Raw genomic sequence first — 9,284 nt, 5'->3', positions numbered from 1 at the left:
AAGTAAGTAATTGATGCATAAATCCACTTCCGGGGCCCACTTGGTGTATGTTTGGGCTGAGCTTGGTCTATCCACGAGCTGGGGCTTTTATTGAAGTTGAACGCCAAGTTGTAACGTGTTTTGGGCGTTCAACTCTGGGTTGTGACGTGTTTCTGGCGTTTGACTCCAGACAGCAACATGGAACTGGCGTTGAGCGCCAATTTACGTCATCAATTCCCAAATAAAGTATAAACTATTATATATTGCTGGAAAGCTATGGATGTCTACTTTCCAAAGCCGTTGAGAGCGCGCCATTTGGAGTTCTGTAGCTCCAGAAAATCCATTTCGAGTGTAGGGAGGTCAGATTGCAACAACATCAGCAGTCCTTTGTCAGCCTCCTATCAGAGTTTTGCTCAAGTCCCTCAATTTCAGCCAGAAATTACCTGAAATCACAGAAAAACACACAAACACATAGTAAAGTCCAAAAATGTGAATTTAACATAAAAACTAATGAAAACATCCCTAAAAGTAGCTTGAACTTACTAAAAACTACCTAAAAACAATGCCAAAAAGCGTATAAATTATCCGCTCATCAATTATACTACACCTATGTCCAAGTTTGATGGAAGAAGCATCTCAATTCCTACCATTGGAGCAAACAATTTTGAGCTGAAACCTCAATTAGTTGCTCTAATGTAACAGAACTGCAAGTTTCATGGACTTCCATCAGAAGATCCTTACCAGTTCTTAATTGAGTTCTTGCAGATCTGTGAGACTGTAAAGACGAATGGAGTAGATCCTAAAGTCTACAGGCTGATGCTTTTCCCTTTTGCTGTAAGAGACAGAGCTAGGACATGGTTGGACTCTCAACCTAAAGATAGCCTGGACTCCTAGGATAAGGTGGTCACGGCCTTCTTGGCTAAGTTCTTTCCTCCTCAAAAGCTGAGCAAGCTTAGAGTGGATGTTTAGACCTTCAAACAAAAAGATGGTGAATCCCTCTATGAAGCTTGGGAAAGATACACGCAGATGACCAAAAGATGTCCTTCTGACATGTTTTCAGAATGGACCATGATAGATATATTTTATTATGGTCTGTCTGGGTTCTCTTAGATGTCACTGGACCATTCAACAGGTGGATCCATTTACCTAAAGAAAATGCCTGCAGAAGCTCAAGAACTTATTGACATGGTTGCAAATAACCAGTTCATGTACACTTCTGAGAGGAATTCCGTGAATAATGGAATGCCTCAGAGGAAGGGAGTTCTTGAAATTGATGCTCTGAATGCCATTTTGGCTCAGAATAAAATGTTGACTCAGAAAGTCAACATGATTTCTCAAAGTCTGAATGGATGGCAAAATGCATCCAACAGTACTAAAGAGGCATCTTCTGAAGAAGAAGCTTATGATCCTGAGAACCCTGCAATGGTAGAGGTAAATTACATGGGTAACCTTATGGAAACACCTATAATTTATCATGGAAAAATCATCCAAATTTCTCATGGAATGATCAACAAAAGCCTCAACAAGGCTTTAATAATGGTGGAAGAAATAGGCTCAGCAATATCAAACCTTATCCATCATCTTCTCAGCAACAGACAGAGAATTATGAACAGAATACTTCTAACTTAGCAAACTTAGTCTCTGATATGTCTAAGGCCACTTTAAGTTTCATAAGTGAAACAAGGTCCTCCATTAGAAATTTGAAGGCACAAGTAGGCCAGCTGAGTAAGAAAATCACTGAAACTCCTCCTAGTACTCTCCCAAGCAATACAGAAGAGAATCCAAAGAGAGAGTGTAAGGCAATTGATATAGTCAATATGGCCGAATGTAAGAAGGAAGGTTTCTCAAGCAAGAAGGAGTTCCCTAGGACCCAAAGGAATCTGAGGCTCATATAGAGACCATAGAGATTCCATTAAACCTCCTTCTGCCATTCATGAGCTCTGAAGACTATTCTTCCTCTGAAGAGGATGAAGATGTAACTGGAGAGCAAGTTGCTCAATATCTAGGAGCTATCATGAAGCTGAATGCCAAATTGTTTGGTAATGAGACTTGGGAAGGTGAACCTCCCTTGCTCATTGGTGAACTAGATACATGGGTTCAGCAAACTTTACCTCAAAAGAAACAAGATCCTGGCAAATTCTTAATATCCTGTACCATAGGCACCATGACCTTTGAAAAGGCTATGTGTGACCTGGGGTCAAGCATAAATCTTATGCCACTCTCTGTAATGGAGAAGCTAGGGATCATTGAGGTACAGCCTGCCTTATTCTCATTACAAATGGCAGACAAGTCAGTAAGATTAGCTTATGGATTGGTAGAGGACGTGTTGGTAAAGATTGAAGGCCTTTACATCCCTGCTGATTTCATAATCTTAGACACTAGGAATGAGGAGGATGAATGCATCATCATTGGAAGACCTTTTCTAGCCACAGCAGGAGCTGTGATAGATGTTAACAGAGGAAAATTAGTCCTTCAATTGAATGGGGACTACCTTGTGTTTAAGGCTCAAGGATCTTCTTCTTTAACAATGGAGAGGAAGCATGAAAAGCTTCTCTCAGTACAGAGTCAAACAAAGACCCCACAATCAAACTCTAAGTTTGATGTTGAGAGGCCACAGCCAAACTCTAAGTTTGGTGTTGAATCCCCACATCCAAACTCTATGTTTGGTGTTGGGAGTCTACAACATTGACTTGATCACCTGTGAGGCTCCATGAGAGCCCACTGTCAAGCTATTGACATTAAAGAAGCGCTTCTTGGGAGGCAGCCCAATTTTTATTTATCTAATTTTATTTTATTTTCATTGTTCTTTTATGTTTTATTAGATTCATGATCATGTGGAGTCATGAAAAAAATATTAAAATTAAAAACAGAATCAAAAATAGCAGAAGAAAAATCACACCCTGGAGGAAGGACTTACTGGCGTTTAAATGCCAGAAAGAAGCATCTGGCTGGCGTTCAACGCCAGAACAGAGCATGGATCTGGCGTTGAACGCCAGAAACAAGCAACACCCTGGCGTTCAAATGCCAGGAATGCACCCTGAGGAGAGCTGGCGCTGAATACCAGAAACAAAGCATGGAACTGGCGTTCAACGCCAGAAACATGCTGCACATGGGCGTTGAACGCCCAGAACATGCATCACTTCGGCATTTAAACGCCAGAATTGCATGCAAAGGCATTTTACATGCCTAATTGGTGCAGGGATGTAAATCATTGACACCTCAGGATCTATGGACCCCATAGGATCATCTCAGGATCTGTGGATCCCACAGGATCCCCACCATGGAATTCCTTGACACCTCAGGATCTGTGGACCCCACAGGATCATCTCAGGATCTGTGGACCCCACAGGATCCCCACCTAACATATTTCCACCTTACCTCCTAACTAATCCTATAACACACTTTCCCAATTACCCCTTCACCACTCACATCCATCCACTCTTCTCCATAAACCCCACCTACCTTCAAAATTCAAAAATCTTTCCCACGCAAACCCACCCTAAATGGTTGAACCTACCCTCTCCCCCTCCCTATATAAACCCCTCCATTCTCCTTCATTTTCACACAACACAACCCCCTCTTCTATACCTTGGCCGAATACACCTCCCTTACTCTCCTCCATATTTTCTCTTCTTCTTCTTCTTCTTCTTTTCTTTCTTCTCTTGCTCGAGGGCGAGCAATATTTTAAGTTTGGTGTGGTAAAAGCATAGCTTTTTGTTTTTTCCATAACCATCAATGGCACCTAAGACCGGAGAAACCTCTAGAAAAGGGAAAGGGAAGACAAAAGCTTCCACCTCCGAGTCATGGGAGATGGAAAGATTCATCTCCAAAGCCCATCAAGACCACTTCTATGATGTTGTGGCCAAGAAGAAGGTGATCCCCGAGGTCCCTTTCAAGCTCAAGAAAAATGAGTATCTGGAGATCCGACATGAGATCCAAAGAAGAGGTTGGGAAGTTCTAACCAACCTCATCCAACAAGTCAGAATCTTAATGGTTCAAGAGTTCTATGCCAATGCATGGATCACTAGGAACCATGATCAAAGTAAGAACCCGAACCCAAAGAATTATCTTACAATGGTTCGGGGGAAATACTTATATTTTAGTCCGGAAAATGTGAGGCTGGCATTCAACTTGCCCATGATGCAAGAAGATGCACACCCCTACACAAGAAGGGTCAACTTTGATCAAAGGTTGGACCAAGTCCTTAGCGACATATGTGTTGAAGGAGCCCAATGGAAAAGAGACTCCAAAGGCAAGCCGGTTCAACTAAGAAGACTGGACCTCAAGCCTGTGGCTAGAGGATGGTTGGAGTTCATCCAACTCTCCATCATCCCCACTAGCAACCGATCTGAAGTTACTGTGGATCGGGCCATCATGATCCATAGCATCATGATTGGAGAGGAAGTAGAAATTCATGAAGTTATCTCCCTTGAATTCTACAAAATAGATGATAAGCCCTCTACTTTGGCAAGGCTAGCTTTTCCTCATCTAATTTGCCATCTATGTTACTCAGCTGGAGTTATCATAGAAGGAGACATCCTCATTAAGGAGGATAAACCCATCACTAAGAAAAGGATGAAGCAAACAAGAGAGCCCACTCATGGACCCCAAGAGACGCATGAGGAAGCTCATCACCAAGAAATCCCGGAGATGCCTTAAGGGATGCACTTTCCTCCCAACAACTATTGGGAACAACTCAACACTTCTCTAGAAGATTTGAGTTACAATATGGATCAATTAAAGGTGGAACATCAAGAGCATTCCATCATTCTCCATGAAATTAGAGATGATCAAAGAGCAATGAGGGAGGAGCAACAAAGGCAAGGAAGAGACATAGAAGAACTCAAGGACATCATTGGTTCTTCAAGAAGAAAACGCCACCATCACTAAGGTGGACTCATTCTTTGTTCTTAATTTTTTTTGCTTTTCGTTTTCTTTATGTTAAATGTCATCTATATTTGTGTCTCTGTATCGATTTTATGCTATATGTTTGTCTATGTTTGTGTCTTTATTACATGATCATTAGTGTCTTGTAACTATGTCTTAAGGCTCTAAATAATTCCATGAATCCTTCACCTCTCCTAAATGAAAAATGTTTCTAATTCAAAAGAACAAGAAGTACATGAATTTTGAAATTATCCTTGAATTTAGTTTAATTATATTGATGTGGTGACAATACTTTTTTGTTTTTTGAATGAATGCTTGAACAGTGCATAATTTTGATCTTGTTGTTTATGAATGTTAAAATTGTTGGCTCTTGAAATAATGATGAACAAAGAGAAATGCTATTGATAATCTGAAAAATCATGAAATTGATTCTTGAAGCAAGAAAAAGCAGTGAAAAAGCAAAAGCTTGCGAAAAAAGTGGCGAAAAAAATAGAAAGAAAAATAAAAAGCAAGCAGAAAAAGCCAATAGCCCTTAAAACCAAAAGGCAAGGGTAAAAAGGATCCAAGGCTTTGAGCATCAATGGATAGGAGGGCCCAAGGAAATAAAATCCAAGCCTAAGCGGCTAAATCAAGCTGTCCCTAACCATGTGCTTGTGGCATGCAGGTCCAAGTGAAAAGCTTGAGACTGAGTGGTTAAAGTCGTGATCCGAAGCAAAAAGAGTGTGCTTAACAGCTCTGGACACCTCTAACTGGGAACTTTAGCAAAGCTAAGTTACAATTTGAAAAGGTTCACCCAGTCATGTGTCTGTGGCATTTATGTATCTGGTGGTAATACTGGAAAATAAAGTGCTTAGGGCCACGGCCAAGACTCATAAAAGTAGCTGTGTTCAAGAATAAACAAACTTAACTAGGAGAATCAATAACACTATCTGAAATTCTAAGTTCCAATAGATGCCAATCATTCTAAACTTCAAGGGAAAAAGTGAGATGCCAAAACTGTTCAGAGGCAAAAAGCTACAAGTCCCGCTCATCTAATTAGAACTAATATTTATTGATATTTTGGAATTTATAGTATATTCTCTTCTTTTTATCCTAATTAATTTTCAGTTGCTTGGGAACAAGCAACAATTTAAGTTTGGTGTTGTGATGAGCGGATAATTTATACGCTTTTTGGCATTGTTTTTAGGTAGTTTTTAGTAGGATCTAGCTACTTTTAGGGATGTTTTCATTAGTTTTTATGCTAAATTTACATTTCTGAAATTTACTATGAGTTTGTGTATTTTTCTGTGATTTCAGGTAATTTCTGGCTGAAATTGAGGGACCTGAGCAAAACTCTGATAAAAGGCTGACAAAGGACTGCTAATGCTGTTGGATTCTGACCTCCCTGCACTCGAAATGGATTTTCTAGAGCTACAGAACTCCAAATGACGCGATCTCAATGGAGTTGGAAAGTAGACATCTAGAGCTTTCCATCAATATATAATAGTCCATACTTTATTTGTGATTAGACGACGTAAAATGGCGCTCAACGCCAGTTCCATGCTGCATTCTGGAATCAAACGCCAGAAACACGTCACGAACCAGAGTTGAACGCCAAAAACACGTTACAACTTGGCGTTCAACTCCAAGATAAGCCTTAGCTCATGTAAAGATCAAGCTCAGCCCAAGCACAAACCAAGTGGGCCCCAGAAGTGGATTTCTGCATCAATTACTTACTTCTGTAAACTCTAGTAGCTAGTCTAATATAAATAGGACGTTTTACTATTGTATTAGACCTCTTTGGTCTCAGTTTTATTTTATTATCCATCTTAGGAGACTATTGATCACGTTTTGGGGGCTGGCCATTCGGCCATGCCTGAACCTTCATCACTTATGTATTTTCAACGGTGGAGTTTCTACACACCATAGATTAAGGGTGTGGAGCTCTGCTGTACCTCAAGTTTTAATGCAATTACTACTATTTTCTATTCAATTCCACTTGTTCTTATTCTAAGATATTCGTTGCACTTCAACATGACGAATGTGATGATCCGTGACACTCATCATCATTCCATGATGAATGTGATGATCCGTGACACTCATCATCATTCTCACCTATGAACGCGTGACTGACAACCACTTCCGTTCTACTTTAGGCCGGGCACATATCTCTTGGATTCCTTAGTCAGAATCTTCGTGGTATAAGCTAGAATTGATGGCGGCATTCATGGGAATCCGGAAAGTCTAACCTTGTCTGTGGTATTTCGAGTAGGATTCCGGGATTGAATGACTGTGACGAGCTTCAAACTCGCGATTGTTGGGTGTGATGACAAACGCAAAAGAATCAAGGGATTCTATTCCAACATGATCGAGAACCGACAGATGATTAGCCGTGTTGTGACAGAGCATTTGGACCATTTTCACTGAGAGGATGGGATGTAGCCATTGACAACGGTGATGCCCTACATACAGCTTGCCATGGAAAGGAGTAAGAAGGATTGAAAGAAGGCAGTAGGAAAGCAGAGATTCAGAAAGGACACAACATCTCCTTGCACTTATCTGAAATTCCCAGCATTGAATTACATGAGTAACTCTATCTTTATTTCATGTTTATTATTTATTACTATTCGAAAATCCATAACCATCTATTATCCGCCTGACTGAGATTTACAAGGTGACCATAGCTTGCTTCATACCAACAATCTCTGTGGGATCGACCCTTACTCACGTAAGGTATTACTTGGACGACCCGGTACACTTGCTGGTTAGTTGTGCGGAGTTGTGACTAAGTGTGATTCACGTTTGAGAGCGCTACCAAGTTTATTGGCGCCATTGTTGATGATCACAATTTCGTGCACCAACCATAAACTGATAGAAATAACAAACCGGTCAGATATTATGATTCAGAAATCGTAGTTGGACCTCTGAACCGGTCAGTCGAACCGAAATGGGACTCTGCCAATTTTCTCTTAAAAGTCTAAAATGGTGCCGTTTGGTTTAGAGGAGAAGAACCCTCATCTCTCTCACAGTCTCACTCAACCACTCTACAATCTCCATCTCCTTCCTCTTATTGAGCTCCTCCCTCACTCCTTTACTTCCATCCAGCCACCGTCTTGCTACCGCTGCCATCACAACTTCTGAAAGCTGCCTCCATTGCGCAACCACCATTTGAACTTCGAAGCCACCGTAGTCGTTGCAACTGGTCTCGCCTCTTGCCTCCCTCACGCAGCCACTATCCTACCGGTGCCAGTTTTGTTCCACCGCATTCTTGCCCTTCAGCCGCGCCAACTCTCTCACGTCATGCTCCCTGTTTTCCTGTGTGCTCACTGCTCAGTCTACTCTCTTTTAGGTATTTTTTAACTGTAATTATTGTTAGTTAATCTGTGAACTATGATTTTTTATTACTTGTGGTTTAGGATTGTGAATAATGTGAACTTTGCTGTTGTTAATTTTTTTATTGTGTAATTATATGTATTGACTATTGAGATTATGTTGTGGGTTGCTGTAAGCCTGTGATATTGTTATTGGATTATTTTATTGACTATTGAGACTGTATTGTTGTTATGATATTGTGTAATTCCATTTGTTTTTATTGGATTGTATTGTTGTTGTGGGTTGAGATTTTAGGTATGGATGAGAGTATCAACCAAGAATTAAGCATGTAGGGATAATAATGCAGAGAATAATTCGGCTTCGAATTCTGTTACTTCGAATGAAACTTCTCTTCCTCCCGATTCTAACGATAGTCAAAGATAGGTTGCTTCTAATGTTCGGAGGAAAACTGATCCAACTTGGAGATATGTTGCTTTACAAGTAATAAACGAAAAATCGTATTACTAATGCTTGTTTTGTTTGAGTACTTTTGGAGGAGGAAGAATTAATAGAATGAAGAAATATTTAGCAAAGATAGGTGGAGATATTAAAAAGTATTTTAAAGTCCCTTATGACATAGAAAAACAAATGAAAGGTTTATTGAAAGAAATTTAGAAAAGTAAAACTAGTAAAAGAAAAATAAGTTTTAATAAAGACAAACTTGGATGTTGGCATTTTATGTTTGGTTTTTTTTTTCTGTTATTTGACTTTTGAATTTGTATTTGAATGAGATGATAACATTGTGTTTTATATAGTACTTTTAATTTGGATAATATTTTAAAGTTTATATTGCACTATAATTATATTTTAGTGTGTATTTTATTATATTTTATTTATTATTTTATTATAAAATAAATTTTTTGATTAAACTACAATTAAACTAATTGAATTAATAAACTAGTAAACAAGTAGATAGAGCAATTCAATGACCGATTTGATAAACAGACCTCGATAGAAAGAGATAGAAAGAAAAAGTTATTCTTATAGAACATAAATTTTTAACATAAAGACTAAAGACATACCGGTGTCAAAATCTTACATTAATAATTTTTGACTTTATCTATTAT

General features: G+C 39.3%; 1 non-coding gene across 1 annotated transcript; it reads right to left on the bottom strand.

The window, feature by feature from the left end:
- Positions 1 to 927: 927 nt before the first annotated feature.
- On the bottom strand, positions 928 to 1,031 carry LOC127742125 (small nucleolar RNA R71). The gene has a single exon (XR_008003312.1). It is a non-coding gene; the product is annotated as a small nucleolar RNA R71 (small nucleolar RNA).
- Between the last annotated feature and the right edge of the window lie 8,253 nt (positions 1,032 to 9,284).

This window comes from Arachis duranensis, chromosome 9 (assembly GCF_000817695.3).
Source record: "Arachis duranensis cultivar V14167 chromosome 9, aradu.V14167.gnm2.J7QH, whole genome shotgun sequence".
NCBI classification, from domain to species: Eukaryota; Viridiplantae; Streptophyta; class Magnoliopsida; order Fabales; family Fabaceae; genus Arachis; species Arachis duranensis.
This window is presented reverse-complemented; position numbering and strand designations above follow the sequence as displayed.